Consider the following 2,500-nt stretch of genomic DNA (forward strand, 5'->3'; position numbering starts at 1 on the left):
CTCAATGAACCAACTTACGCACACACACACACATACTGTACGCACACACATTGCAAAACTACCTACAGTAATGAGGCAATAGAGGAATTCACATATTCCATCTGGGACACACACACACACACACACACACACACACACACACACACACACACACACACACACACACACACACACAATTCAGTCCAATTAAAGCAGAACAGCTCTCAGAGGAGCACCTTGGTGTGCAGCTTGGCGAGTTGTTTCTCATCGAGGTTGGTTTGTTTATACACTCGGGTTTTGTAGCGAAACTGAAAGAAACACAGACAATTAGCCAAAAAAAAAAAAAAAAGAAAGAAAGAAAGACAAATACTACGAACTCTACAACACGTTTTTTGTTGTTGTTGTTTTTTTAATTATTCCATCAGCTACGTGTGTTAACAGGAAACTGATTATGTTTTATAGTGGAAAAGAAAAGGCTTGCAGAATCTAAATGATGCGTCTGAATCACATGAATCATGCAGAAACCGAATCATTTAACTCAGAAATACTATCATGTAACTCACTTGAATCAGGAAGAATTCTAATCACGTGACTCAAACGAGGCACAATTAAAATGACGTCATGCTCAGGCAGAATCTGAATCACATAATTCATGAACATTTGACACTCACACTTGTGATCATTTTCATTACTAAAAGAATCTGAATGAATTTATTCAAGCAGAATCTGAATGAAGTGCAAAATAGAATATGGATCATGTGACTCAGGCAGAAAAATCTGAATTATTCGGAAAGATCTTTGTGCAAATCAGCAAAGAGTCGGAGTCCCTCGATCACGTAATTCAGGCTAAATATGAACAGCTGGAGCCGACAGAATAGGAACTGTGACTCGAGCTGAATCGGAATAGTGTGATTCAAGCACGAATCGAATCATGAGACTCGTGAATCATTTGATATATTGCTGCTATTAGTTCCTGCCTTTGTAAGCTTTTGCTTTTTATCGAGCGTATAAGTAAATTCCAGTCGAACTGAAAGTATTGGTACCCATATCGTTTTGTTCATTGTATCTGACATGGACATGTGACGTGTGTAAGTTACACAACATCAAACACTCCATATGAACACTCGATACATCAGCAGCCAAAGGAATCGTCAATAACGTGGCTCAGTTTGAACAATGCATTGTGAAATCATCCAAACTAATCACTGAAATGTCAGCAAAGGATTTGTCGCCTCTTGTTTTTGTCCGTTAGTTAAGTGAATAAATAAATGATGATGATGATGATGATGATGATGATGATGATACACGATTTGATGAATCGTGTATCATCACGATTTTTTTTTTTTTGCACTTTTTCTAATATTTTATGTATGGTTAATGACAAAAAAATAGAACATTTTTCAACCAATCAGATTGTGTTGAAAATAATTGTTGTATAATTATTCATTAGGGAGTAATTAATAATAATTATATACATAGATTACATCATACACTCCTGATGATGTCATGTCCAAACCACTGAATTCATGTGAAAAGATTTACAATTACAGTATATTTTCAGAACCTTATCAATCCATGATCCCAATTGAACGTGTGTTTTTTTTTGTTTGTTTGTTTATTGTTGTTTTTTTTTTTATAATTTATGATATATTATTTGAGTATAATCTGAATTGTGTGATCCAGGTAGATATTCAATCATGTTGCACACAAAGCTGAATCTGAATCACTGTGTAATTTGGACAGAATTCAAATCCTTAGATTTAAACAGAATCTAAATCTTGTGACTCAGACTGAATCTGAATCATGTGACTCAGACCGAATCTGAATCATGTGACAGACCGAATCTGAATCATGTGACTCAGACCGAATCTGAATCATGTGACTCAGACCGAATCTGAATCATGTGACTCAGACCGAATCTGAATCATGTGACTCAGACCGAATCTGAATCATGTGACTCAGACCGAATCTGAATCATGTGACAGACCGAATCTGAATCATGTGACTCAGACCGAATCTGAATCATGTGACAGACCGAATCTGAATCATGTGACTCAGACCGAATCTGAATCATGTGACTCAGACCGAATCTGAATCATGTGACTCAGACCGAATCTGAATCATGTGACTCAGACCGATTCTGAATCATGTGACTCAGACCGAATCTGAATCATGTGACTCAGAATGAATCTGAATCATGTGACTCAGACCGAATCTGAATCATGTGACTCAGACCGAATCTGAATCATGTGACTCTGACTGAAAATGAATCTTATGACTCAGACTGAAAATGAATCATGTGACTCAGGCTGAATCTGAATCATGTGACTCAGACTGAATTTGAATCTTGTGACAGACTGAATCTGAATCATGTGATTCAGACTGAAAATGAATCATGTGACTCAAAAGATTTTTATATATTTTTTTTTACATTTTTATAACACTCGTGGAACATCTTTTATGCACTTTTATGTCGCAAACTTTCATCACACCCACTTTGTCCATGAAGGAGTTTACGTAC

At 36.4% G+C, this 2,500-nt stretch overlaps 1 protein-coding gene across 2 annotated transcripts in view; it reads right to left on the reverse strand.

Annotated features, from left to right (window-relative positions):
* The window catches only part of shank1 (SH3 and multiple ankyrin repeat domains 1), a 47,619-nt gene that overhangs the window by 43,899 nt on the left and 1,220 nt on the right, over positions 1 to 2,500 (reverse strand). For both annotated transcript variants that reach the window (XM_047800920.1, XM_047800921.1), the window contains exon 2: positions 216 to 287. The gene's annotated coding sequence lies outside the window, so the exon portion shown is untranslated. The remainder of the gene's footprint in view (positions 1 to 215; positions 288 to 2,500) is intronic.

Source organism: Tachysurus fulvidraco, chromosome 15 (genome assembly GCF_022655615.1).
Source record: "Tachysurus fulvidraco isolate hzauxx_2018 chromosome 15, HZAU_PFXX_2.0, whole genome shotgun sequence".
Lineage (NCBI taxonomy): Eukaryota > Metazoa > Chordata > Actinopteri > Siluriformes > Bagridae > Tachysurus > Tachysurus fulvidraco.